Raw genomic sequence first — 25,326 nt, forward strand, 5'->3', positions numbered from 1 at the left:
CACTGGAGAATAACTCTGAAGATCAAAATAATGTATCTGGGTGTTTCTGTGCAATTTAGAAGTATACACGACAATTGTTCTTTATGTGCTACCCATGGCCTGTTGCCTTCCTCTCAATCTTTCAGAGATTAAAGCATCAAAATACATGCATGAGTCTGATTCCTGTGCAGACTAGCACCGTAGAAAACACAAATTCTATCTTCCAACTCCACATAAACTCCTTGTCACATTTTCTTGAGGTCGAAAAGTCAATATGTCACAAATCATTTCCAAAGAGGGCTTTTCAGTGCATGGTTTACATTGTCAATGCAATGTTAAGGAGAACATTTTAAAGTATGCCATATTCTTGCAAACATGAACTTTAAGACTATACTTTCAGGGGTCATTTCTATAGTTTGTAACTGGTGGAATGTGCGTGAAAGTGTCTAAACTCAGTAACCACAAGGAAGAACTTCAGGGTTTTCTTCTGAGCATGAGATGAGTTCCTGTAACTTCTGTATGAAGTCGCTGGTTACTTTTGATGAATGTACTTGGTTCCTTAAATGGGACTTAGGATTGAGAAAACCCAATCTGAGTGGTGCTGTTTATAATTCGTCATACTAACAGGGTTGTTTTCCAAAGAAATACATCATGTTCTGTCTGACCTTGTGGGAGAGATTCATTGTTTAATAAAATATCAAAGCTGAACGACAATGTGGGTTTTAGCTGGAACTATCTACAAGCAGCAGATATCCTACATGTATCTCTAGTGGGGTGTTTACATGCATTAATACATTTCCAGCTCTCTTTAACCAGCTTGTCAATATCCTCTTGGCGATAGCTCCCAACACTTTGGAATGCCTTTGCATGGAACAATTGTGGGATAAAATGCTGGCACTGGAGAATAATTCTGAAGATCAAAATAATGTATCTGGGTGTTTCTGTGCAATTTAGAAGTATACACGACAATTGCTCTTTATCTGCTACCCATAGCCTGTTGCCTTCCTCTCAATCTTTCAGAGATTAAAGCATCAAAATACATGCATGAGTCTGATTCCTGTGCAGACTAGCACCGTAGAAAACACAAATTCTATCTTCCAACTCCACATAAACTCCTTGTCACATTTTCTTGAGATCGAAAAGTCAATATGTCACAAATCATTTCCAAAGAGGGCTTTTCAGTGCATGGTTTACATTGTCAATGCAATGTTAAGGAGAACATTTTAAAGTATGCCATATTCTTGCAAACATGAACTTTAAGACTATACTTTCAGGGATCATTTCTATAGTTTGTAACTAGTGGAATGTGCTTGAAAGTGTCTAAACTCAGTAACCACAAGGAAGAACTTCAGGGTTTTCTTCTGAGCATGAGATGAGTTCCTGTAACTTCTGTATGAAGTCGCTGGTTACTTTTGATGAATGTGCTTGGTTCCTTAAATGGGACTTAGGATAAACAAAACCCAATCTGACTGGTGCTGTTTATAATTCGTCATACTAACAGGTTTGTCTTCCAAAGAAATACATCATGTTCTGTCTGACCTTGTGGGAAAGATTCATTGTTTTATAAAATATTAAAGCTGAACGACAATGTGGGTTTTATCTGGAACTATGTACAAGCAGCAGATATCCTACATGTATCTCTAGTGGGGTGTTTACATGCATTAATATATTTACAGCTCTCTTTAACCAGCTCAATATTCTCTTGGCAATAGCTCCCAACACTTTGAAATGCCTTTGCATGGAACAATTGTGGGATAAAATGCTGGCACTGGAGAATAACTCTGAAGATCAAAATAATGTATCTGGGTGGTTCTGTGCAATTTAGAAGTATACACGACAATTGTTCTTTATGTGCTACCCATAGCCTGTTGCCTTCCTCTCAATCTTTCAGAGATTAAAGCATCAAAATACATGCATGAGTCTGATTCCTTGGCTTCACATGTGAACATGTGCAGACTAGCACCGTAGAAAACACAAATTCTATCTTCCAACTCCACATAAACTCGTTGTCACATTTTCTTGAGGTCGAAAAGTCAATATGTCACAAATCATTTCCAAAGAGGGCTTTTCAGTGCATGGTTTACATTGTCAATGCAATGTTAAGGAGAACATTTTAAAGTATGCCATATTCTTGCAAACATGAACTTTAAGACTATACTTTCAGGGATCATTTCTATAGTTTGTAACTGGTGGAATGTGCTTGAAAGTGTCTAAACTCAGTAACCACAAGGAAGAACTTCAGGGTTTTCTTCTGAGCATGAGATGAGTTCCTGTAACTTCTGTATGAAGTCGCTGGTTACTTTTGATGAATGTACTTGGTTCCTTAAATGGGACTTAGGATGGAGAAAACCCAATCTGAGTGGTGCTGTTTATAATTCGTCATACTAACAGGGTTGTCTTCCAAAGAAATACATCATGTTCTGTCAGACCTTTTGGGAGAGATTCATTGTTTAATAAAATATCAAAGCTGAACGACAATGTGGGTTTTAGCTGGAACTATCTACAAGCAGCAGATATCTTACATCTATCTCTAGTGGGGTGTTTACATGCATTAATACATTTCCAGTTCTCTTTAACCAGCTTGTCAATATCCTCTTGGCGATAGCTCCCAACACTTTGGAATGCCTTTGCATGGAACAATTGTGGGATAAAATGCTGGCACTGGAGAATAACTCTGAAGATCAAAATAATGTATCTGGGTGTTTCTGTGCAATTTAGAAGTATACACGACAATTGTTCTTGATGTGCTACCCATAGCCTGTTGCCTTCCTCTCAATCTTTCAGAGATTAAAGCATCAAAATACATGCATGAGTCTAATTCCTGTGCAGACTAGCACCGTAGAAAACACAAATTCTATCTTCCAACTCCACATAAACTCCTTGTCACATTTTCTTGAGGTCGAAAAGTCAATATGTCACAAATCATTTCCAAAGAGGGCTTTTTAGTGCATGGTTTACATTGTCAATGCAATGTTAAGGAGAACATTTTAAAGTATGCCATATTCTTGCAAACATGAACTTTAAGACTATACTTTCAGGGATAATTTTTATAGTTTGTAACTGGTGGAATGTGCTTGAAAGTGTCTAAACTTAGTAACCACAAGGAAGAACTTCAGGGTTTTCTTCTGAGCATGAGATGAGTTCCTGTAACTTCTGTTTGAAGTCGCTGGTTACTTTTGATTAATGTACTTGGTTCCTTATATGGGACTTAGGATGGAGAAAACCCAATCTGAGTGGTGCTGTTTATAATTCGTCATACTAACAGGGTTGTCTTCCAAAGAAATACATCATGTTCTGTCTGACCTTGTGGGAGAGATTCATTGTTTAATAAAATATCAAAGCTGAACGACAATGTGGGTTTTAGCTGGAACTATCTACAAGCAGCAGATATCCTACATGTATCTCTAGTGGGGTGTTTACATGCATTAATATATTTCCAGCTCTCTTTAACCAGCTTGTCAATATCCTCTTGGCGATAGCTCCCAACACTTTGGAATGCCTTTGCATGGAACAATTGTGGGATAAAATGCTGGCACTGGAGAATAACTCTGAAGATCAAAATAATGTATCTGGGTGTTTCTGTGCAATTTAGAAGTATACACGACAATTGTTCTTGATGTGCTACCCATAGCCTGTTGCCTTCCTCTCAATCTTTCAGAGATTAAAGCATCAAAATACATGCATGAGTCTGATTCCTGTGCAGACTAGCACCGTAGAAAACACAAATTCTATCTTCCAACTCCACATAAACTCGTTGTCACATTTTCTTGAGGTCGAAAAGTCAATAGGTCACAAATCATTTCCAACGAGGGCTTTTCAGTGCATGGTTTACATTGTCAATGCAATGTTAAGGAGAACATTTTAAAGTATGCCATATTCTTGCAAACATGTACTTTAAGACTATACTTTCAGGGATCATTTCTATAGTTTGTAACTGGTGGAATGTGCTTGAAAGTGTCTAAACTCAGTAACCACAAGGAAGAACTTCAGGGTTTTCTTCTGAGCATGAGATGAGTTCCTGTAACTTCTGTATGAAGTCGCTGGTTACTTTTGATGAATGTACTTGGTTCCTTAAATGGGACTTAGGATGGAGAAAACCCAATCTGAGTGGTGCTGTTTATAATTCGTCATACTAACAGGGTTGTTTTCCAAAGAAATACATCATGTTCTGTCAGACTTTTTGGGAGAGATTCATTGTTTAATAAAATATCTAAGCTGAACGACAATGTGGGTTTTAGCTGGAACTATCTACAAGCATCAGATATCTTACATCTATCTCTAGTGGGGTGTTTACATGCATTAATACATTTCCAGCTCTCTTTAACCAGCTTGTCAATATCCTCTTGGCGATAGCTCCCAACACTTTGGAATGCCTTTGCATGGAACAATTGTGGGATAAAATGCTGGCACTGGAGAATAACTCTGAAGATCAAAATAATGTATCTGGGTGTTTCTGTGCAATTTAGAAGTATACACGACAATTGTTCTTGATGTGCTACCCATAGCCTGTTGCCTTCCTCTCAATCTTTCAGAGATTAAAGCATCAAAATACATGCATGAGTCTGATTCCTTGGCTTCACATGTGAACATGTGCAGACTAGCACCGTAGAAAACACAAATTCTATCTTCCAACTCCACATAAACTCCTTGTCACATTTTCTTGAGGTCGCAAAAGTCAATATGTCACAAATCATTTCCAAAGAGGGCTTTTCAGTGCATGGTTTACATTGTCAATGCAATGTTAAGGAGAACATTTTAAAGTATGCCATATTCTTGCAAACATGAACTTTAAGACTATACTTTCAGGGATCATTTCTATAGTTTGTAACTGGTGGAATGTGCTTGAAAGTGTCTAAACTCAGTAACCACAAGGAAGAACTTCAGGGTTTTCTTCTGAGCATGAGATGAGTTCCTGTAACTTCTGTATGAAGTCGCTGGTTACTTTTGATGAATGTACTTGGTTCCTTAAATGGGACTTAGGATGGAGAAAACCCAATCTGAGTGGTGCTGTTTATAATTCGTCATACTAACAGGGTTGTTTTCCAAAGAAATACATCATGTTCTGTCAGACCTTTTGGGAGAGATTCATTGTTTAATAAAATATCAAAGCTGAACGACAATGTGGGTTTTAGCTGGAACTATCTACAAGCATCAGATATCTTACATCTATCTCTAGTGGGGTGTTTACATGCATTAATACATTTCCAGCTCTCTTTAACCAGCTTGTCAATATCCTCTTGGCGATAGCTCCCAACACTTTGGAATGCCTTTGCATGGAACAATTGTGGGATAAAATGCTGGCACTGGAGAATAACTCTGAAGATCAAAATAATGTATCTGGGTGTTTCTGTGCAATTTAGAAGTATACACGACAATTGTTCTTTATGTGCTACCCATGGCCTGTTGCCTTCCTCTCAATCTTTCAGAGATTAAAGCATCAAAATACATGCATGAGTCTGATTCCTGTGCAGACTAGCACCGTAGAAAACACAAATTCTATCTTCCAACTCCACATAAACTCCTTGTCACATTTTCTTGAGGTCGAAAAGTCAATATGTCACAAATCATTTCCAAAGAGGGCTTTTCAGTGCATGGTTTACATTGTCAATGCAATGTTAAGGAGAACATTTTAAAGTATGCCATATTCTTGCAAACATGAACTTTAAGACTATACTTTCAGGGGTCATTTCTATAGTTTGTAACTGGTGGAATGTGCGTGAAAGTGTCTAAACTCAGTAACCACAAGGAAGAACTTCAGGGTTTTCTTCTGAGCATGAGATGAGTTCCTGTAACTTCTGTATGAAGTCGCTGGTTACTTTTGATGAATGTACTTGGTTCCTTAAATGGGACTTAGGATTGAGAAAACCCAATCTGAGTGGTGCTGTTTATAATTCGTCATACTAACAGGGTTGTTTTCCAAAGAAATACATCATGTTCTGTCTGACCTTGTGGGAGAGATTCATTGTTTAATAAAATATCAAAGCTGAACGACAATGTGGGTTTTAGCTGGAACTATCTACAAGCAGCAGATATCCTACATGTATCTCTAGTGGGGTGTTTACATGCATTAATACATTTCCAGCTCTCTTTAACCAGCTTGTCAATATCCTCTTGGCGATAGCTCCCAACACTTTGGAATGCCTTTCCATGGAACAATTGTGGGATAAAATGGTGGCACTGGAGAATAACTCTGAAGATCAAAATAATGTATCTGGGTGTTTCTGTGCAATTTAGAAGTATACACGACAATTGTTCTTGATGTGCTACCCATAGCCTGTTGCCTTCCTCTCAATCTTTCAGAGATTAAAGCATCAAAATACATGCATGAGTCTGATTCCTGTGCAGACTAGCACCGTAGAAAACACAAATTCTATCTTCCAACTCCACATAAACTCGTTGTCACATTTTCTTGAGGTCGAAAAGTCAATAGGTCACAAATCATTTCCAACGAGGGCTTTTCAGTGCATGGTTTACATTGTCAATGCAATGTTAAGGAGAACATTTTAAAGTATGCCATATTCTTGCAAACATGTACTTTAAGACTATACTTTCAGGGATCATTTCTATAGTTTGTAACTGGTGGAATGTGCTTGAAAGTGTCTAAACTCAGTAACCACAAGGAAGAACTTCAGGGTTTTCTTCTGAGCATGAGATGAGTTCCTGTAACTTCTGTATGAAGTCGCTGGTTACTTTTGATGAATGTACTTGGTTCCTTAAATGGGACTTAGGATGGAGAAAACCCAATCTGAGTGGTGCTGTTTATAATTCGTCATACTAACAGGGTTGTTTTCCAAAGAAATACATCATGTTCTGTCAGACTTTTTGGGAGAGATTCATTGTTTAATAAAATATCAAAGCTGAACGACAATGTGGGTTTTAGCTGGAACTATCTACAAGCATCAGATATCTTACATCTATCTCTAGTGGGGTGTTTACATGCATTAATACATTTCCAGCTCTCTTTAACCAGCTTGTCAATATCCTCTTGGCGATAGCTCCCAACACTTTGGAATGCCTTTGCATGGAACAATTGTGGGATAAAATGCTGGCACTGGAGAATAACTCTGAAGATCAAAATAATGTATCTGGGTGTTTCTGTGCAATTTAGAAGTATACACGACAATTGTTCTTGATGTGCTACCCATAGCCTGTTGCCTTCCTCTCAATCTTTCAGAGATTAAAGCATCAAAATACATGCATGAGTCTGATTCCTTGGCTTCACATGTGAACATGTGCAGACTAGCACCGTAGAAAACACAAATTCTATCTTCCAACTCCACATAAACTCCTTGTCACATTTTCTTGAGGTCGCAAAAGTCAATATGTCACAAATCATTTCCAAAGAGGGCTTTTCAGTGCATGGTTTACATTGTCAATGCAATGTTAAGGAGAACATTTTAAAGTATGCCATATTCTTGCAAACATGAACTTTAAGACTATACTTTCAGGGATCATTTCTATAGTTTGTAACTGGTGGAATGTGCTTGAAAGTGTCTAAACTCAGTAACCACAAGGAAGAACTTCAGGGTTTTCTTCTGAGCATGAGATGAGTTCCTGTAACTTCTGTATGAAGTCGCTGGTTACTTTTGATGAATGTACTTGGTTCCTTAAATGGGACTTAGGATGGAGAAAACCCAATCTGAGTGGTGCTGTTTATAATTCGTCATACTAACAGGGTTGTTTTCCAAAGAAATACATCATGTTCTGTCAGACCTTTTGGGAGAGATTCATTGTTTAATAAAATATCAAAGCTGAACGACAATGTGGGTTTTAGCTGGAACTATCTACAAGCATCAGATATCTTACATCTATCTCTAGTGGGGTGTTTACATGCATTAATACATTTCCAGCTCTCTTTAACCAGCTTGTCAATATCCTCTTGGCGATAGCTCCCAACACTTTGGAATGCCTTTGCATGGAACAATTGTGGGATAAAATGCTGGCACTGGAGAATAACTCTGAAGATCAAAATAATGTATCTGGGTGTTTCTGTGCAATTTAGAAGTATACACGACAATTGTTCTTTATGTGCTACCCATGGCCTGTTGCCTTCCTCTCAATCTTTCAGAGATTAAAGCATCAAAATACATGCATGAGTCTGATTCCTGTGCAGACTAGCACCGTAGAAAACACAAATTCTATCTTCCAACTCCACATAAACTCCTTGTCACATTTTCTTGAGGTCGAAAAGTCAATATGTCACAAATCATTTCCAAAGAGGGCTTTTCAGTGCATGGTTTACATTGTCAATGCAATGTTAAGGAGAACATTTTAAAGTATGCCATATTCTTGCAAACATGAACTTTAAGACTATACTTTCAGGGGTCATTTCTATAGTTTGTAACTGGTGGAATGTGCGTGAAAGTGTCTAAACTCAGTAACCACAAGGAAGAACTTCAGGGTTTTCTTCTGAGCATGAGATGAGTTCCTGTAACTTCTGTATGAAGTCGCTGGTTACTTTTGATGAATGTACTTGGTTCCTTAAATGGGACTTAGGATTGAGAAAACCCAATCTGAGTGGTGCTGTTTATAATTCGTCATACTAACAGGGTTGTTTTCCAAAGAAATACATCATGTTCTGTCTGACCTTGTGGGAGAGATTCATTGTTTAATAAAATATCAAAGCTGAACGACAATGTGGGTTTTAGCTGGAACTATCTACAAGCAGCAGATATCCTACATGTATCTCTAGTGGGGTGTTTACATGCATTAATACATTTCCAGCTCTCTTTAACCAGCTTGTCAATATCCTCTTGGCGATAGCTCCCAACACTTTGGAATGCCTTTGCATGGAACAATTGTGGGATAAAATGCTGGCACTGGAGAATAATTCTGAAGATCAAAATAATGTATCTGGGTGTTTCTGTGCAATTTAGAAGTATACACGACAATTGCTCTTTATCTGCTACCCATAGCCTGTTGCCTTCCTCTCAATCTTTCAGAGATTAAAGCATCAAAATACATGCATGAGTCTGATTCCTGTGCAGACTAGCACCGTAGAAAACACAAATTCTATCTTCCAACTCCACATAAACTCCTTGTCACATTTTCTTGAGATCGAAAAGTCAATATGTCACAAATCATTTCCAAAGAGGGCTTTTCAGTGCATGGTTTACATTGTCAATGCAATGTTAAGGAGAACATTTTAAAGTATGCCATATTCTTGCAAACATGAACTTTAAGACTATACTTTCAGGGATCATTTCTATAGTTTGTAACTAGTGGAATGTGCTTGAAAGTGTCTAAACTCAGTAACCACAAGGAAGAACTTCAGGGTTTTCTTCTGAGCATGAGATGAGTTCCTGTAACTTCTGTATGAAGTCGCTGGTTACTTTTGATGAATGTGCTTGGTTCCTTAAATGGGACTTAGGATAAACAAAACCCAATCTGACTGGTGCTGTTTATAATTCGTCATACTAACAGGTTTGTCTTCCAAAGAAATACATCATGTTCTGTCTGACCTTGTGGGAAAGATTCATTGTTTTATAAAATATTAAAGCTGAACGACAATGTGGGTTTTATCTGGAACTATGTACAAGCAGCAGATATCCTACATGTATCTCTAGTGGGGTGTTTACATGCATTAATATATTTACAGCTCTCTTTAACCAGCTCAATATCCTCTTGGCAATAGCTCCCAACACTTTGAAATGCCTTTGCATGGAACAATTGTGGGATAAAATGCTGGCACTGGAGAATAACTCTGAAGATCAAAATAATGTATCTGGGTGGTTCTGTGCAATTTAGAAGTATACACGACAATTGTTCTTTATGTGCTACCCATAGCCTGTTGCCTTCCTCTCAATCTTTCAGAGATTAAAGCATCAAAATACATGCATGAGTCTGATTCCTTGGCTTCACATGTGAACATGTGCAGACTAGCACCGTAGAAAACACAAATTCTATCTTCCAACTCCACATAAACTCGTTGTCACATTTTCTTGAGGTCGAAAAGTCAATATGTCACAAATCATTTCCAAAGAGGGCTTTTCAGTGCATGGTTTACATTGTCAATGCAATGTTAAGGAGAACATTTTAAAGTATGCCATATTCTTGCAAACATGAACTTTAAGACTATACTTTCAGGGATCATTTCTATAGTTTGTAACTGGTGGAATGTGCTTGAAAGTGTCTAAACTCAGTAACCACAAGGAAGAACTTCAGGGTTTTCTTCTGAGCATGAGATGAGTTCCTGTAACTTCTGTATGAAGTCGCTGGTTACTTTTGATGAATGTACTTGGTTCCTTAAATGGGACTTAGGATGGAGAAAACCCAATCTGAGTGGTGCTGTTTATAATTCGTCATACTAACAGGGTTGTCTTCCAAAGAAATACATCATGTTCTGTCAGACCTTTTGGGAGAGATTCATTGTTTAATAAAATATCAAAGCTGAACGACAATGTGGGTTTTAGCTGGAACTATCTACAAGCAGCAGATATCTTACATCTATCTCTAGTGGGGTGTTTACATGCATTAATACATTTCCAGTTCTCTTTAACCAGCTTGTCAATATCCTCTTGGCGATAGCTCCCAACACTTTGGAATGCCTTTGCATGGAACAATTGTGGGATAAAATGCTGGCACTGGAGAATAACTCTGAAGATCAAAATAATGTATCTGGGTGTTTCTGTGCAATTTAGAAGTATACACGACAATTGTTCTTGATGTGCTACCCATAGCCTGTTGCCTTCCTCTCAATCTTTCAGAGATTAAAGCATCAAAATACATGCATGAGTCTAATTCCTGTGCAGACTAGCACCGTAGAAAACACAAATTCTATCTTCCAACTCCACATAAACTCCTTGTCACATTTTCTTGAGGTCGAAAAGTCAATATGTCACAAATCATTTCCAAAGAGGGCTTTTTAGTGCATGGTTTACATTGTCAATGCAATGTTAAGGAGAACATTTTAAAGTATGCCATATTCTTGCAAACATGAACTTTAAGACTATACTTTCAGGGATAATTTTTATAGTTTGTAACTGGTGGAATGTGCTTGAAAGTGTCTAAACTTAGTAACCACAAGGAAGAACTTCAGGGTTTTCTTCTGAGCATGAGATGAGTTCCTGTAACTTCTGTTTGAAGTCGCTGGTTACTTTTGATTAATGTACTTGGTTCCTTATATGGGACTTAGGATGGAGAAAACCCAATCTGAGTGGTGCTGTTTATAATTCGTCATACTAACAGGGTTGTCTTCCAAAGAAATACATCATGTTCTGTCTGACCTTGTGGGAGAGATTCATTGTTTAATAAAATATCAAAGCTGAACGACAATGTGGGTTTTAGCTGGAACTATCTACAAGCAGCAGATATCCTACATGTATCTCTAGTGGGGTGTTTACATGCATTAATATATTTCCAGCTCTCTTTAACCAGCTTGTCAATATCCTCTTGGCGATAGCTCCCAACACTTTGGAATGCCTTTGCATGGAACAATTGTGGGATAAAATGCTGGCACTGGAGAATAACTCTGAAGATCAAAATAATGTATCTGGGTGTTTCTGTGCAATTTAGAAGTATACACGACAATTGTTCTTGATGTGCTACCCATAGCCTGTTGCCTTCCTCTCAATCTTTCAGAGATTAAAGCATCAAAATACATGCATGAGTCTGATTCCTGTGCAGACTAGCACCGTAGAAAACACAAATTCTATCTTCCAACTCCACATAAACTCGTTGTCACATTTTCTTGAGGTCGAAAAGTCAATAGGTCACAAATCATTTCCAACGAGGGCTTTTCAGTGCATGGTTTACATTGTCAATGCAATGTTAAGGAGAACATTTTAAAGTATGCCATATTCTTGCAAACATGTACTTTAAGACTATACTTTCAGGGATCATTTCTATAGTTTGTAACTGGTGGAATGTGCTTGAAAGTGTCTAAACTCAGTAACCACAAGGAAGAACTTCAGGGTTTTCTTCTGAGCATGAGATGAGTTCCTGTAACTTCTGTATGAAGTCGCTGGTTACTTTTGATGAATGTACTTGGTTCCTTAAATGGGACTTAGGATGGAGAAAACCCAATCTGAGTGGTGCTGTTTATAATTCGTCATACTAACAGGGTTGTTTTCCAAAGAAATACATCATGTTCTGTCAGACTTTTTGGGAGAGATTCATTGTTTAATAAAATATCAAAGCTGAACGACAATGTGGGTTTTAGCTGGAACTATCTACAAGCATCAGATATCTTACATCTATCTCTAGTGGGGTGTTTACATGCATTAATACATTTCCAGCTCTCTTTAACCAGCTTGTCAATATCCTCTTGGCGATAGCTCCCAACACTTTGGAATGCCTTTGCATGGAACAATTGTGGGATAAAATGCTGGCACTGGAGAATAACTCTGAAGATCAAAATAATGTATCTGGGTGTTTCTGTGCAATTTAGAAGTATACACGACAATTGTTCTTGATGTGCTACCCATAGCCTGTTGCCTTCCTCTCAATCTTTCAGAGATTAAAGCATCAAAATACATGCATGAGTCTGATTCCTTGGCTTCACATGTGAACATGTGCAGACTAGCACCGTAGAAAACACAAATTCTATCTTCCAACTCCACATAAACTCCTTGTCACATTTTCTTGAGGTCGCAACAGTCAATATGTCACAAATCATTTCCAAAGAGGGCTTTTCAGTGCATGGTTTACATTGTCAATGCAATGTTAAGGAGAACATTTTAAAGTATGCCATATTCTTGCAAACATGAACTTTAAGACTATACTTTCAGGGATCATTTCTATAGTTTGTAACTGGTGGAATGTGCTTGAAAGTGTCTAAACTCAGTAACCACAAGGAAGAACTTCAGGGTTTTCTTCTGAGCATGAGATGAGTTCCTGTAACTTCTGTATGAAGTCGCTGGTTACTTTTGATGAATGTACTTGGTTCCTTAAATGGGACTTAGGATGGAGAAAACCCAATCTGAGTGGTGCTGTTTATAATTCGTCATACTAACAGGGTTGTTTTCCAAAGAAATACATCATGTTCTGTCAGACCTTTTGGGAGAGATTCATTGTTTAATAAAATATCAAAGCTGAACGACAATGTGGGTTTTAGCTGGAACTATCTACAAGCATCAGATATCTTACATCTATCTCTAGTGGGGTGTTTACATGCATTAATACATTTCCAGCTCTCTTTAACCAGCTTGTCAATATCCTCTTGGCGATAGCTCCCAACACTTTGGAATGCCTTTGCATGGAACAATTGTGGGATAAAATGCTGGCACTGGAGAATAACTCTGAAGATCAAAATAATGTATCTGGGTGTTTCTGTGCAATTTAGAAGTATACACGACAATTGTTCTTTATGTGCTACCCATAGCCTGTTGCCTTCCTCTCAATCTTTCAGAGATTAAAGCATCAAAATACATGCATGAGTCTAATTCCTGTGCAGACTAGCACCGTAGAAAACACAAATTCTATCTTCCAACTCCACATAAACTCCTTGTCACATTTTCTTGAGGTCGAAAAGTCAATATGTCACAAATCATTTCCAAAGAGGGCTTTTCAGTGCATGGTTTACATTGTCAATGCAATGTTAAGGAGAAGATTTTAAAGTATGCCATATTCTTGCAGTCATGAACTTTAAGACTATACTTTCAGGGATCATTTCTATAGTTTGTAACTGGTGGAATGTGCTTGAAAGTGTCTAAACTCAGTAACCACAAGGAAGAACTTCAGGGTTTTCTTCTGAGCATGAGATGAGTTCCTGTAACTTCTGTATGAAGTTGCTGGTTACTTTTGATGAATGTACTTGGTTCCTTAAATGGGACTTAGGATGGAGAAAACCCAATCTGAGTGGTGCTGTTTATAATTTGTCATACTAACAGGGTTGTCTTCCAAAGAAATACATCATGTTCTGTCTGACCTTGTGGGAAAGATTCATTATTTAATAAAATATTAAAGCTGAACGACAATGTGGGTTTTATCTGGAACTATCTACAAGCAGCAGATATCCTACATGTATCTCTAGTGGGGTGTTTACATGCATTAATATATTTACAGCTCTCTTTAACCAGCTTGTCAATATCCTCTTGGCAATAGCTCCCAACACTTTGAAATGCCTTTGCATGGAACAATTGTGGGATAAAATGCTGGCACTGGAGAATAATTCTGAAGATCAAAATAATGTATCTGGGTGTTTCTGTGCAATTTAGAAGTATACACAACAATTGTTCTTTATGTGCTACCAATGGCCTGTTGCCTTCCTCTCAATCTTTCAGAGATTAAATCATCAAAATACATGCATGAGTCTGATTCCTTGGCTTCACATGTGAGCATGTACAGACTAGCACCGTAGAAAACACAAATTCTATCTTCCAACTCCACATAAACTCCTTGTCACATTTTCTTGAGGTCGAAAAGTCAATATGTCACAAATCATTTCCAAAGAGGGCTTTTCAGTGCATGGTTTACATTGTCAATGCAATGTTAAGGAGAACATTTTAAAGTATGCCATATTCTTGCAAACATGAACTTTAAGACTATACTTTCAGGGATCGTTTCTATAGTTTGTAACTGGTGGAATGTGCTTGAAAGTGTCTAAACTCAGTAACCACAAGGAAGAACTTCAGGGTTTTCTTCTGAGCATGAGATGAGTTCCTGTAACTTCTGTATGAAGTCGCTGGTTACTTTTGATGAATGTACTTGGTTCCTTAAATGGGACTTAGGATGGAGAAAACCCAATCTGAGTGGTGCTGTTTATAATTCGTCATACTAACAGGGTTGTCTTGCAAAGAAATACATCATGTTCTGTCTGAACTTTTGGGAGTGATTCGTTGTTTAATAAAATATCAAAGCTGAACGACAATGTGGGTTTTACCTGGAACTATCTACAAGCAGCAGATATCCTACATGTATCTCTAGTGGGGTGTTTACATGCATTAATATATTTACAGCTCTCTTTAACCAGCTCAATATCCTCTTGGCAATAGCTCCCAACACTTTGAAATGCCTTTGCATGGAACAATTGTGGGATAAAATGCTGGCACTGGAGAATAACTCTGAAGATCAAAATAATGTATCTGGGTGTTTCTGTGCAATTTAGAAGTATACACGACAATTGTTCTTTATGTGCTACCCATAGCCTGTTGCCTTCCTCTCAATCTTTCAGAGATTAAAGCATCAAAATACATGCATGAGTCTGATTCCTGTGCAGACTAGCACAGTAGAAAACACAAATTCTATCTTCCAACTCCACATAAACTCCTTGTCACATTTTCTTGAGGTCGAAAAGTCAATATGTCACAAATCATTTCCAAAAAGGGCTTTTTAGTGCATGGTTTACATTGTCAATGCAATGTTAAGGAGAACATTTTAAAGTATGCCATATTCTTGCAAACATGAACTTTAAGACTATACTTTCAGGGATCATTTCTATAGTTTGTAACTGGTGGAATGTGCTTGAAAGTGTCTAAACTCAGTAACCACAAGGAAGAACTTCAGGGTTTTCTTCTGAGCATGAGATGAGTTCCTTTAACTTCTGTATGAAGTCGCTGGTTACTTTTGATGAATGTACTTGGCTCCTTAAATGGGACTTAGGATGGAGAAAACCCAATCTGAGTGGTGCTGTTTATAATTCGTCATACTAACAGGGTTGTCTTCCAAAGAAATACATCATGTTCTGTCAGACCTTTTGGGAGAGATTCATTGTTTAATAAAATATCAAAGCTGAACGACAATGTGGGTTTTAGCTGGAACTATCTACAAGCAGCAGATATCTTACATCTATCTCTAGTGGGGTGTTTACATGCATTAATACATTTCCAGCTCTTTTTAACCAGCTTGTCAATATCCTCTTGGCGATAGCTCCCAACACTTTGGAATGCCTTTGCATGGAACAATTGTGGGATAAAATGCTGGCACTGGAGAATAACTCTGAAGATCAAAATAATGTATCTGGGTGTTTCTGTGCAATTTAGAAGTATACACGACAATTGTTCTTTATGTGCTACCCATAGCCTGTTGCCTTCCTCTCAATCTTTCAGAGATTAAAGCATCAAAATACATGCATGAGTCTAATTCCTGTGCAGACTAGCACCGTAGAAAACACAAATTCTATCTTCCAACTCCACATAAACTCCTTGTCACATTTTCTTGAGGTCGAAAAGTCAATATGTCACAAATCATTTCCAAAGAGGGCTTTTCAGTGCATGGTTTACATTGTCAATGCAATGTTAAGGAGAACATTTTAAAGTATGCCATATTCTTGCAGTCATGAACTTTAAGACTATACTTTCAGGGATCATTTCTATAGTTTGTAACTGGTGGAATGTGCTTGAAAGTGTCTAAACTCAGTAACCACAAGGAAGAACTTCAGGGTTTTCTTCTGAGCATGAGATGAGTTCCTGTAACTTCTGTATGAAGTTGCTGGTTACTTTTGATGAATGTACTTGGTTCCTTAAATGGGACTTAGGATGGAGAAAACCCAATCTGAGTGGTGCTGTTTATAATTTGTCATACTAACAGGGTTGTCTTCCAAAGAAATACATCATGTTCTGTCTGACCTTGTGGGAAAGATTCATTATTTAATAAAATATTAAAGCTGAACGACAATGTGGGTTTTATCTGGAACTATCTACAAGCAGCAGATATCCTACATGTATCTCTAGTGGGGTGTTTACATGCATTAATATATTTACAGCTCTCTTTAACCAGCTTGTCAATATCCTCTTGGCAATAGCTCCCAACACTTTGAAATGCCTTTGCATGGAACAATTGTGGGATAAAATGCTGGCACTGGAGAATAATTCTGAAGATCAAAATAATGTATCTGGGTGTTTCTGTGCAATTTGGAAGTATACACAACAATTGTTCTTTATGTGCTACCAATGGCCTGTTGCCTTCCTCTCAATCTTTCAGAGATTAAATCATCAAAATACATGCATGAGTCTGATTCCTTGGCTTCACATGTGAGCATGTACAGACTAGCACCGTAGAAAACACAAATTCTATCTTCCAACTCCACATAAACTCCTTGTCACATTTTCTTGAGGTCGAAAAGTCAATATGTCACAAATCATTTCCAAAGAGGGCTTTTCAGTGCATGGTTTACATTGTCAATGCAATGTTAAGGAGAACATTTTAAAGTATGCCATATTCTTGCAAACATGAACTTTAAGACTATACTTTCAGGGATCGTTTCTATAGTTTGTAACTGGTGGAATGTGCTTGAAAGTGTCTAAACTCAGTAACCACAAGGAAGAACTTCAGGGTTTTCTTCTGAGCATGAGATGAGTTCCTGTAACTTCTGTATGAAGTCGCTGGTTACTTTTGATGAATGTACTTGGTTCCTTAAATGGGACTTAGGATGGAGAAAACCCAATCTGAGTGGTGCTGTTTATAATTCGTCATACTAACAGGGTTGTCTTGCAAAGAAATACATCATGTTCTGTCTGACCTTTTGGGAGTGATTCGTTGTTTAATAAAATATCAAAGCTGAACGACAATGTGGGTTTTACCTGGAACTATCTACAAGCAGCAGATATCCTACATGTATCTCTAGTGGGGTGTTTACATGCATTAATATATTTACAGCTCTCTTTAACCAGCTCAATATCCTCTTGGCAATAGCTCCCAACACTTTGAAATGCCTTTGCATGGAACAATTGTGGGATAAAATGCTGGCACTGGAGAATAACTCTGAAGATCAAAATAATGTATCTGGGTGTTTCTGTGCAATTTAGAAGTATACACGACAATTGTTCTTTATGTGCTACCCATAGCCTGTTGCCTTCCTCTCAATCTTTCAGAGATTAAAGCATCAAAATACATGCATGAGTCTGATTCCTGTGCAGACTAGCACAGTAGAAAACACAAATTCTATCTTCCAACTCCACATAAACTCCTTGTCACATTTTCTTGAGGTCGAAAAGTCAATATGTCACAAATCATTTCCAAAAAGGGCTTTTTAGTGCATGGTTTACATTGTCAATGCAATGTTAAGGAGAACATTTTAAAGTATGCCATATTCTTGCAAACATGAACTTTAAGACTATACTTTCAGGGATCATTTCTATAGTTTGTAACTGGTGGAATGTGCTTGAAAGTGTCTAAACTCAGTAACCACAAGGAAGAACTTCAGGGTTTTCTTCTGAGCATGAGATGAGTTCCTTTAACTTCTGTATGAAGTCGCTGGTTACTTTTGATGAATGTACTTGGTTCCTTAAATGGGACTTAGGATGGAGAAAACCCAATCTGAGTGGTGCTGTTTATAATTCGTCATACTAACAGGGTTGTCTTCCAAAGAAATACATCATGTTCTGTCAGACCTTTTGGGAGAGATTCATTGTTTAATAAAATATCAAAGCTGAACGACAATGTGGGTTTTAGCTGGAACTATCTACAAGCAGCAGATATCTTACATCTATCTCTAGTGGGGTGTTTACATGCATTAATACATTTCCAGCTCTCTTTAACCAGCTTGTCAATATCCTCTTGGCGATAGCTCCCAACACTTTGGAATGCCTTTGCATGGAACAATTGTGGGATAAAATGCTGGCACTGGAGAATAACTCTGAAGATCAAAATAATGTATCTGGGTGTTTCTGTGCAATTTAGAAGTATACACGACAATTGTTCTTTATGTGCTACCCATAGCCTGTTGCCTTCCTCTCAATCTTTCAGAGATTAAAGCATCAAAATACATGCATGAGTCTAATTCCTGTGCAGACTAGCACCGTAGAAAACACAAATTCTATCTTCCAACTCCACATAAACTCCTTGTCACATTTTCTTGAGGTCGAAAAGTCAATATGTCACAAATCATTTCCAAAGAGGGCTTTTCAGTGCATGGTTTACATTGTCAATGCAATGTTAAGGAGAACATTTTAAAGTATGCCATATTCTTGCAAACATGAACTTTAAGACTATACTTTCAGGGATCATTTCTATAGTTTGTAACTGGTGGAATGTGCTTGAAAGTGTCTAAACTCAGTAACCACAAGGAAGAACTTCAGGGTTTTCTTCTGAGCATGAGATGAGTTTCTGTAACTTCTGTATGAAGTCGCTGGTTACTTTTGATGAATGTATTTGGTTCCTTAAATGGGACTTAAGATGGAGAAAACCCAATCTGAGTGGTGCTGTTTATAATTCGTCATACTAACAGGGTTGTCTTCCAAAGAAATACATCATGTTCTGTCTGACCTTGTGGGAAAGATTCATTGTTTAATAAAATATCAAAGCTGAGCGACAATGTGGGTTTTAGCTGGAACTATCTACAAGCAGCAGATATCCTACATGTATCTCTAGTGGGGTGTTTACATGCATTAATATATTTACAGCTCTCTTTAACCAGCTTGTCAATATCCTCTTGGCAATAGCTCCCAACACTTTGAAATGCCTTTGCATGGAACAATTGTGGGATAAAATGCTGGCACTGGAGAATAATTCTGAAGATCAAAATAATGTATCTGGGTGTTTCTGTGCAATTTAGAAGTATACACGACAATTGTTCTTTATGTGCTACCCATAGCCTGTTGCCTTCCTCTCAATCTTTCAGAGATTAAAGCATCAAAATACATGCATGAGTCTGATTCCTGTGCAGACTAGCACCGTAGAAAGCACAAATTCTATCTTCCAACTCCACATAAACTCCTTGTCACATTTTCTTGAGGTCGAAAAGTCAATATGTCACAAATCATTTCCAAAGAGGGCTTTTCAGTGCATGGTTTACATTGTCAATGCAATGTTAAGGAGAACATTTTAAAGTATGCCATATTCTTGCAAACATGAACTTTATGACTATACTTTCAGGGATCATTTCTATAGTTTGTAACTGGTGGAATGTGCTTGAAAGTGTCTAAACTCAGTAACCACAAGGAAGAACTTCAGGGTTTTCTTCTGAGCATGAGATGACATGAGTTCCTGTAACTTCTGTATGAAGTCGCTGGTTCCTTAAATGGGACTTAGGATGGAGAAAACCCAATCTGAGTGGTGCTGTTTATAATTCGTCATACTAACAGGGTTGTCTTCCAAAGAAATACATCACGTTCTGTCTGACCTTTTGGGAGAGATTCATTGTTTAATAAAATATCAAAGCTGAACGACAATGTGGGTTTTAGCTGGAACTATCTACAAGCAGCAGATATCCTACATGTATCTCTAGTGGGGTGTTTACATGCATTAATACATTTCCAGATCTCTTTAACCAGCTTGTCAATATCCTCTTGGCGATAGCTCCCAACACTTTGGAATGCCTTTGCATGGAACAATTGTGGGATAAAATGCTGGCACTGGAGAATAACTCTGAAGATCAAAATAATGTATCTGGGTGTTTCTGTGCAATTTAGAAGTATACACGACAATTGTTCTTTATGTGCTACCCATAGCCTGTTGCCTTCCTCTCAATCTTTCAGAGATTAAAGCATCAAAATACATGCATGAGTCTGATTCCTGTGCAGACTAGCACCGTAGAAAACACAAATTCTATCTTCCAACTCCACATAAACTCCTTGTCACATTTTCTTGAGGTCAAAAAGTCAATATGTCACAAATCATTTCCAAAGAGGGCTTTTCAGTGCATGGTTTACATTGTCAATGCAATGTTAAGGAGAACATTTTAAAGTATGCCATATTCTTGCAAACATGAACTTTAAGACTATACTTTCAGGGATCATTTCTATAGTTTGTAACTGGTGGAATGTGCTTGAAAGTGTCTAAACTCAGTAACCACAAGGAAGAACGTCAAGGTTTTCTTCTGAGCATGAGATGAGTTCCTGTAACTTCTGTATGAAGTCGCTGGTTACTTTTGATGAATGTATTTGGTTCCTTAAATGGGACTTAGGATGGAGAAAACCCAATCTGGGTGGTGCTGTTTATAATTTGTCATACTAACAGGGTTGTCTTCCAAAGAAATACATCATGTTCTGTCTGACCTTTTGGGAGAGATTCATTGTTTAATAAAATATCAAAGCTGAACGACAATTTGGGTTTTAGCTGGAACTATCTACAAGCAGCAGATATCCTACATGTATCTCTAGTGGGGTGTTTACATGCATTAATACATTTCCAGCTCTCTTTAACCAGCTTGTCAATATCCTCTTGGCGATAGCTCCCAACACTTTGGAATGCCTTTGCATGGAACAATTGTGGGATAAAATGCTGGCACTGGAGAATAACTCTGAAGATCAAAATAATGTATCTGGGTGTTTCTGTGCAATTTAGAATTATACACGACAATTGTTCTTTATGTGCTACCCATAGCCTGTTGCCTTCCTCTCAATCTTTCAGAGATTAAAGCATCAAAATACATGCATGAGTCTGATTCCTGTGCAGACTAGCACCGTAGAAAACACAAATTCTATCTTCCAACTCCCCATAAACTCCTTGTCACATTTTCTTGAGGTCGAAAAGTCAATATGTCACAAATCATTTCCAAAGAGGGCTTTTCAGTGCATGGTTTACATTGTCAATGCAATGTTAAGGAGAACATTTTAAAGTATGCCATATTCTTGCAAACATGAACTTTAAGACTATACTTTCAGGGATCATTTCTATAGCTTGTAACTGGTGGAATGTGCTTGAAAGTGTCTAAACTCAGTAACCACAAGGAAGAACTTCAGGGTTTTCTTCTGAGCATGAGATGAGTTCCTGTAACTTCTGTATGAAGTCGCTGGTTACTTTTGATGAATGTACTTGGTTCCTTAAATGGGACTTAGGATGGAGAAAACCCAATCTGAGTGGTGCTGTTTATAATTCGTCATACTAACAGGGTTGTCTTCCAAAGAAATACATATGTGTTCTGTCTGACCTTGTGGGAAAGATTCATTGTTTAATAAAATATTAAAGCTGATCGACAATGTGGGTTTTATCTGGAACTATCTACAAGCAGCAGATATCCTACATGTATCTCTAGTGTAGTGTTTACATGCATTAATATATTTACAGCTCTCCTTAACCAGCTTGTCAATATCCTCTTGGCAATAGCTCCCAACACTTTGAAATGCCTTTGCATGGAACAATTGTGGGATAAAATGCTGGCACTGGAGAATAATTCTGAAGATCAAAATAATGTATCTGGGTGTTTCTGTGCAATTTAGAAGTATACACAACAATTGTTCTTTATGTGCTACCAATGGCCTGTTGCCTTCCTCTCAATCTTTCAGAGATTAAATCATCAAAATACATGCATGAGTCTGATTCCTTGGCTTCACATGTGAGCATGTACAGACTAGCACCGTAGAAAACACAAATTCTATCTTCCAACTCCACATAAACTCCTTGTCACATTTTCTTGAGGTCGAAAAGTCAATATGTCACAAATCATTTCCAAAGAGGGCTTTTCAGTGCATGGTTTACATTGTCAATGCAATGTTAAGGAGAACATTTTAAAGTATGCCATATTCTTGCAAACATGAACTTTAAGACTATACTTTCAGGGATCGTTTCTATAGTTTGTAAGTGGTGGAATGTGCTTGAAAGTGTCTAAACTCAGTAACCACAAGGAAGAACTTCAGGGTTTTCTTCTGAGCATGAGATGAGTTCCTGTAACTTCTGTATGTAGTCGCTGGTTACTTTTGATGAATGTACTTGGTTCCTTAAATGGGACTTAGGATGGAGAAAACCCAATCTGAGTGGTGCTGTTTATAATTCGTCATACTAACAGGGTTGTCTTGCAAAGAAATACATCATGTTCTGTCTGACATTTTGGGAGTGATTCGTTGTTTAATAAAATATCAAAGCTGAACGACAATGTGGGTTTTAGCTGGAACTATCTACAAGCAGCAGATATCCTACATGTATCTCTAGTGGGGTGTTTACATGCATTAATATATTTACAGCTCTCTTTAACCAGCTCAATATCCTCTTGGCAATAGCTCCCAACACTTTGAAATGCCTTTGCATGGAACAATTGTGGGATAAAATGCTGGCACTGGAGAATAACTCTGAAGATCAAAATAATGTATCTGGGTGTTTCTGTGCAATTTAGAAGTATACACGACAATTGTTCTTTATGTGCTACCCATAGCCTGTTGCCTTCCTCTCAATCTTTCAGAGATTAAAGCATCAAAATACATGCATGAGTCTGATTCCTTGGCTTCACATGTGAACATGTACAGACTACCACCGTAGAAAACACAAATTCTATCTTCCAACTCCACATAAACTCCTTGTCACATTTTCTTGAGGTCGCAAAAGTCAATATGTCACAAATCATTTCCAAAGAGGGCTTTTCAGTGCATGGTTTACATTGTCAATGCAATGTTAAGGAGAACATTTTAAAGTATGCCATATTCTTGCAAACATGAACTTTAAGACTATACTTTCAGGGATCATTTCTATAGTTTGTAACTGGTGGAATGTGCTTGAAAGTGTCTAAACTCAGTAACCACAAGGAAGAACTTCAGGGTTTTCTTCTGAGCATGAGATGAGTTCCTGTAACTTCTGTATGAAGTCGCTGGTTACTTTTGATGAATGTACTTGGTTCCTTAAATGGGATTTAGGATGGAGAAAACCCAATCTGAGTGGTGCTGTTTATAATTCGTCATACTAACAGGGTTGTCTTCCAAAGAAATACATCATGTTCTGTCTGACCTTGTGTGAGAGATTCATTGTTTAATAAAATATCAAAGCTGAACGACAATGTGGGTTTTAGCTGGAACTATCTACAAGCAGCAGATATCCTACATGTATCTCTAGTGGGGTGTTTACATGCATTAATATATTTCCAGCTCTCTTTAACCAGCTTGTCAATATCCTCTTGGCAATAGCTCCCAACACTTTGGAATGCCTTTGCATGGAACAATTGTGGGATAAAATGCTGGCACTGGAGAATAATTCTGAAGATCAAAATAATGTATCTGGGTGTTTCTGTGCAATTTAGAAGTATACACGACAATTGTTCTTTATGTGCTACCCATAACCTGTTGCCTTCCTCTCAATCTTTCAGAGATTAAAGCATCAATATACATGCATGAGTCTGATTCCTTGGCTTCACATGTGAACATGTACAGACTAGCACCGTAGAAAACACAAATTCTATCTTCCAACTCCACATAAACTCCTTGTCACATTTTCTTGAGGTCGAAAAGTCAATATGTCACAAATCATTTCCAAAGAGGGCTTTTCAGTGCATAGTTTACATTGTCAATGCAATGTTAAGGAGAACATTTTAAAGTATGCCATATTCTTGCAAACATGAACTTTACGACTATACTTTCAGGGATCATTTCTATAGTTTGTAACTGGTGGAATGTGCTTGAAAGTGTCTAAACTCAGTAACCACAAGGAAGAACTTCAGGGTTTTCTTCGGAGCATGAGATGAGTTCCTGTAACTTCTGTATGAAGTCGCTGGGTACTTTTGATGAATGTACTTGGTTCCTTAAATGGGATTTAGGATGGAGAAAACCCAATCTGAGTGGTGCTGTTTATTATTCGTCATACTAACAGGGTTGTCTTCCAAAGAAATACATCATGTTCTGTCTGACCTTTTGGGAGAGATTCATTGTTTAATAAAATATCAAAGCTGAACGACAATGTGGGTTTTAGCTGGAACTATCTACAAGCGGCAGATATCCTACATGTATCTCTAGTGGGGTGTTTACATGCATTAATATATTTCCAGCTCTCTTTAACCAGCTTGTCAATATCCTCTTGGCGATAGCTCCCAACACTTTGGAATGCCTTTGCATGGAACAATTGTGGGATAAAATGCTGGCACTGGAGAATAACTCTGAAGATCAAAATAATGTATCTGGGTGTTTCTGTGCAATTTAAAAGTATACACGACAATTGTTCTTTATGTGCTACCCATAGCCTGTTGCCTTCCTCTCAATCTTTCAGAGATTAAAGCATCAAAATACATGCATGAGTCTGATTCCTGTGCAGACTAGCACCGTAGAAAACACAAATTCTATCTTCCAACTCCACATAAACTCCTTGTTACATTTTCTTGAGGTCGCAAAAGTCAATATGTCACAAATCATTTCCAAAGAGGGCTTTTCAGTGCATAGTTTACATTGTCAATGCAATGTTAAGGAGAACATTTTAAAGTATGCCATATTCTTGCAAACATGAACTTTACGACTATACTTTCAGGGATCATTTCTATAGTTTGTAACTGGTGGAATGTGCTTGAAAGTGTCTAAACTCAGTAACCACAAGGAAGAACTTCAGGGTTTTCTTCGGAGCATGAGATGAGTTCCTGTAACTTCTGTATGAAGTCGCTGGGTACTTTTGATGAATGTACTTGGTTCCTTAAATGGGACTTAGGATGGAGAAAACCCAATCTGAGTGGTGCTGTTTATTATTCGTCATACTAACAGGGTTGTCTTCCAAAGAAATACATCATGTTCTGTCTGACCTTGTGGGAAAGATTCATTGTTTAATAAAATATCAAAGCTGAACGAC

General features: G+C 37.7%; 28 non-coding genes and 1 pseudogene across 28 annotated transcripts; all 29 read left to right on the plus strand.

Annotated features, from left to right (window-relative positions):
* The first annotated feature begins 363 nt into the window (after positions 1 to 363).
* LOC134574454 (small nucleolar RNA U3) lies at positions 364 to 579 on the plus strand. Its single transcript, XR_010085439.1, has one exon. It is a non-coding gene; the product is annotated as a small nucleolar RNA U3 (small nucleolar RNA).
* Positions 580 to 1,237: 658 nt separating this feature from the next.
* Positions 1,238 to 1,453, plus strand: LOC134574744 (small nucleolar RNA U3). The gene has a single exon (XR_010085496.1). It is a non-coding gene; the product is annotated as a small nucleolar RNA U3 (small nucleolar RNA).
* Positions 1,454 to 2,127: 674 nt separating this feature from the next.
* Positions 2,128 to 2,343, plus strand: LOC134579286 (small nucleolar RNA U3). Its single transcript, XR_010086184.1, has one exon. It is a non-coding gene; the product is annotated as a small nucleolar RNA U3 (small nucleolar RNA).
* Positions 2,344 to 3,001: 658 nt separating this feature from the next.
* On the plus strand, positions 3,002 to 3,217 carry LOC134574723 (small nucleolar RNA U3). Its single transcript, XR_010085492.1, has one exon. It is a non-coding gene; the product is annotated as a small nucleolar RNA U3 (small nucleolar RNA).
* Positions 3,218 to 3,875: 658 nt separating this feature from the next.
* Positions 3,876 to 4,091, plus strand: LOC134579292 (small nucleolar RNA U3). The gene has a single exon (XR_010086185.1). It is a non-coding gene; the product is annotated as a small nucleolar RNA U3 (small nucleolar RNA).
* A 678-nt stretch (positions 4,092 to 4,769) lies between these two features.
* On the plus strand, positions 4,770 to 4,985 carry LOC134579296 (small nucleolar RNA U3). Its single transcript, XR_010086186.1, has one exon. It is a non-coding gene; the product is annotated as a small nucleolar RNA U3 (small nucleolar RNA).
* Positions 4,986 to 5,643: 658 nt separating this feature from the next.
* Positions 5,644 to 5,859, plus strand: LOC134574464 (small nucleolar RNA U3). The gene has a single exon (XR_010085440.1). It is a non-coding gene; the product is annotated as a small nucleolar RNA U3 (small nucleolar RNA).
* A 658-nt stretch (positions 5,860 to 6,517) lies between these two features.
* Positions 6,518 to 6,733, plus strand: LOC134579297 (small nucleolar RNA U3). Its single transcript, XR_010086187.1, has one exon. It is a non-coding gene; the product is annotated as a small nucleolar RNA U3 (small nucleolar RNA).
* Positions 6,734 to 7,411: 678 nt separating this feature from the next.
* Positions 7,412 to 7,627, plus strand: LOC134579302 (small nucleolar RNA U3). Its single transcript, XR_010086188.1, has one exon. It is a non-coding gene; the product is annotated as a small nucleolar RNA U3 (small nucleolar RNA).
* A 658-nt stretch (positions 7,628 to 8,285) lies between these two features.
* Positions 8,286 to 8,501, plus strand: LOC134574472 (small nucleolar RNA U3). The gene has a single exon (XR_010085441.1). It is a non-coding gene; the product is annotated as a small nucleolar RNA U3 (small nucleolar RNA).
* A 658-nt stretch (positions 8,502 to 9,159) lies between these two features.
* LOC134574750 (small nucleolar RNA U3) lies at positions 9,160 to 9,375 on the plus strand. Its single transcript, XR_010085497.1, has one exon. It is a non-coding gene; the product is annotated as a small nucleolar RNA U3 (small nucleolar RNA).
* Positions 9,376 to 10,049: 674 nt separating this feature from the next.
* Positions 10,050 to 10,265, plus strand: LOC134579310 (small nucleolar RNA U3). The gene has a single exon (XR_010086191.1). It is a non-coding gene; the product is annotated as a small nucleolar RNA U3 (small nucleolar RNA).
* Positions 10,266 to 10,923: 658 nt separating this feature from the next.
* Positions 10,924 to 11,139, plus strand: LOC134574729 (small nucleolar RNA U3). Its single transcript, XR_010085493.1, has one exon. It is a non-coding gene; the product is annotated as a small nucleolar RNA U3 (small nucleolar RNA).
* A 658-nt stretch (positions 11,140 to 11,797) lies between these two features.
* LOC134579315 (small nucleolar RNA U3) lies at positions 11,798 to 12,013 on the plus strand. Its single transcript, XR_010086192.1, has one exon. It is a non-coding gene; the product is annotated as a small nucleolar RNA U3 (small nucleolar RNA).
* Positions 12,014 to 12,691: 678 nt separating this feature from the next.
* Positions 12,692 to 12,907, plus strand: LOC134579323 (small nucleolar RNA U3). The gene has a single exon (XR_010086193.1). It is a non-coding gene; the product is annotated as a small nucleolar RNA U3 (small nucleolar RNA).
* Positions 12,908 to 13,565: 658 nt separating this feature from the next.
* On the plus strand, positions 13,566 to 13,781 carry LOC134579213 (small nucleolar RNA U3). The gene has a single exon (XR_010086171.1). It is a non-coding gene; the product is annotated as a small nucleolar RNA U3 (small nucleolar RNA).
* A 677-nt stretch (positions 13,782 to 14,458) lies between these two features.
* Positions 14,459 to 14,674, plus strand: LOC134574090 (small nucleolar RNA U3). The gene has a single exon (XR_010085406.1). It is a non-coding gene; the product is annotated as a small nucleolar RNA U3 (small nucleolar RNA).
* A 655-nt stretch (positions 14,675 to 15,329) lies between these two features.
* LOC134574322 (small nucleolar RNA U3) lies at positions 15,330 to 15,545 on the plus strand. The gene has a single exon (XR_010085427.1). It is a non-coding gene; the product is annotated as a small nucleolar RNA U3 (small nucleolar RNA).
* Positions 15,546 to 16,203: 658 nt separating this feature from the next.
* LOC134579217 (small nucleolar RNA U3) lies at positions 16,204 to 16,419 on the plus strand. Its single transcript, XR_010086172.1, has one exon. It is a non-coding gene; the product is annotated as a small nucleolar RNA U3 (small nucleolar RNA).
* Positions 16,420 to 17,096: 677 nt separating this feature from the next.
* On the plus strand, positions 17,097 to 17,312 carry LOC134574101 (small nucleolar RNA U3). The gene has a single exon (XR_010085407.1). It is a non-coding gene; the product is annotated as a small nucleolar RNA U3 (small nucleolar RNA).
* A 655-nt stretch (positions 17,313 to 17,967) lies between these two features.
* Positions 17,968 to 18,183, plus strand: LOC134573903 (small nucleolar RNA U3). Its single transcript, XR_010085389.1, has one exon. It is a non-coding gene; the product is annotated as a small nucleolar RNA U3 (small nucleolar RNA).
* A 658-nt stretch (positions 18,184 to 18,841) lies between these two features.
* On the plus strand, positions 18,842 to 19,057 carry LOC134579223 (small nucleolar RNA U3). The gene has a single exon (XR_010086173.1). It is a non-coding gene; the product is annotated as a small nucleolar RNA U3 (small nucleolar RNA).
* Positions 19,058 to 19,715: 658 nt separating this feature from the next.
* Positions 19,716 to 19,913, plus strand: LOC134574778 (small nucleolar RNA U3; annotated as a pseudogene).
* Positions 19,914 to 20,571: 658 nt separating this feature from the next.
* On the plus strand, positions 20,572 to 20,787 carry LOC134574568 (small nucleolar RNA U3). The gene has a single exon (XR_010085460.1). It is a non-coding gene; the product is annotated as a small nucleolar RNA U3 (small nucleolar RNA).
* A 658-nt stretch (positions 20,788 to 21,445) lies between these two features.
* Positions 21,446 to 21,661, plus strand: LOC134574333 (small nucleolar RNA U3). The gene has a single exon (XR_010085428.1). It is a non-coding gene; the product is annotated as a small nucleolar RNA U3 (small nucleolar RNA).
* Positions 21,662 to 22,339: 678 nt separating this feature from the next.
* On the plus strand, positions 22,340 to 22,555 carry LOC134574706 (small nucleolar RNA U3). Its single transcript, XR_010085489.1, has one exon. It is a non-coding gene; the product is annotated as a small nucleolar RNA U3 (small nucleolar RNA).
* A 675-nt stretch (positions 22,556 to 23,230) lies between these two features.
* On the plus strand, positions 23,231 to 23,446 carry LOC134579396 (small nucleolar RNA U3). The gene has a single exon (XR_010086209.1). It is a non-coding gene; the product is annotated as a small nucleolar RNA U3 (small nucleolar RNA).
* A 677-nt stretch (positions 23,447 to 24,123) lies between these two features.
* LOC134574410 (small nucleolar RNA U3) lies at positions 24,124 to 24,339 on the plus strand. Its single transcript, XR_010085435.1, has one exon. It is a non-coding gene; the product is annotated as a small nucleolar RNA U3 (small nucleolar RNA).
* A 659-nt stretch (positions 24,340 to 24,998) lies between these two features.
* On the plus strand, positions 24,999 to 25,214 carry LOC134574223 (small nucleolar RNA U3). Its single transcript, XR_010085418.1, has one exon. It is a non-coding gene; the product is annotated as a small nucleolar RNA U3 (small nucleolar RNA).
* The last annotated feature ends 112 nt before the right edge of the window (positions 25,215 to 25,326 follow it).

This window comes from Pelobates fuscus, chromosome 1 (assembly GCF_036172605.1).
Source record: "Pelobates fuscus isolate aPelFus1 chromosome 1, aPelFus1.pri, whole genome shotgun sequence".
Classification (NCBI taxonomy): domain Eukaryota; kingdom Metazoa; phylum Chordata; class Amphibia; order Anura; family Pelobatidae; genus Pelobates; species Pelobates fuscus.